Here is a 1,250-nt window from a genome sequence, read left to right as displayed (position 1 = left end):
TAACGTTTCCTTTGCCTAGAAGAATTGTTTTCTGGGGTACCCTATTACTTTCCCATTGTTGGGTCTTTTCGGAGATTTCATGCAAGTATGTCATCGCATTATCAACTGTTTGGTTTTCACCACCTGTACACATGGACTCTACTGTAGTTGTGGTGGGATAATCTAAACCCTCATAAAGGATCTGAACTAACCTAACCTTTTCTAAACCATGATGAGGACATTGGGCTAATAAATCATTGAACCTTTCCAAATACCTATACAAAGATTCTCCCTCCTGTTGTGTAAACGTGCAGATTTGCGTCCTAATAGACGAGGTTTTGTGCCTAGGGAAAAACTTGTTCAAAAAGGCGGATGTAAGTTGTTCATAGGTTTCAATTGATTCGGAAGCCAAACTATACAGCCATGACTTGGCTTTATCTTTTAAGGAAAATGGGAATAACCTGAGTTTTAAAGCATCATCATCAAGGTTTCTAATTTTCAGGGTACTACAAATTTCCTCAAAGTCCCTAACATGGAAATGGGGGTTTTCATTTTCTTTTCCTAAAAAGATTGGGAGCAACTGTAAGGTTCCAGGCTTAAGTTCATAATTTGCTTCAGTTTCAGGTAACTTGATACACGAGGGACGAGTATTCCTAGTAGGATTCAACAAGGATTTCAAAGTTGCCATTTCTGGCGCTATTGGACTATCAGGGATTTTCTCTTCAAACGGATGTTCAAAAACGGAATCTTCACGAATCGGACTCTCTAATTGAGGTAATCAAGACGCTTAGAACTACTAGGTTTCTCTTTAAAAAAATCTACCTAGGGCGTCTCTTTTACGTTCAGGCATGCAACTAAATAAGGAAGGGAATTCTATGCAAACACAAAACAAGGCTGACTCAACCAAATCAAACCTAAATTTCTAGCAAACAAAAAGCATGATGGCTCCACTTAGATTGTCACTAGACCAGCTTATATTCTTTCGAAAAGGAACTCGTTACAATCTGAGCAAACCCCTCTGGAATCAATCCGAGTCAAAGTAAGTTGAATCAAGGCGAGGGAAGCTCAGTGGAGCTTTGATACCCAAGGCCTCACCGGTTACAAGGCGGCGCAGTTACGCATTCAACTCACACAAACCGTCAAGAACTTCGAAGTATGCTCGAAAGAGTAACCAATATTTTTCGAACGACTTTTATATTAAGCTCGTTACCCTATAGGTCTCGTTCTAGTCAAAATTTTAGGCTTAGGTTCGCGTTTGGTTTCGTGTTCCT

At 39.8% G+C, this 1,250-nt stretch overlaps 1 pseudogene; it reads left to right on the top strand.

Annotated features, from left to right (window-relative positions):
- The first annotated feature begins 203 nt into the window (after positions 1–203).
- On the top strand, positions 204–303 carry LOC113307130 (annotated as a pseudogene).
- Positions 304–1,250: the final 947 nt, after the last annotated feature.

The sequence above is a fragment of the Papaver somniferum genome, chromosome 8, assembly GCF_003573695.1.
Source record: "Papaver somniferum cultivar HN1 chromosome 8, ASM357369v1, whole genome shotgun sequence".
Lineage (NCBI taxonomy): Eukaryota > Viridiplantae > Streptophyta > Magnoliopsida > Ranunculales > Papaveraceae > Papaver > Papaver somniferum.
This window is presented reverse-complemented; position numbering and strand designations above follow the sequence as displayed.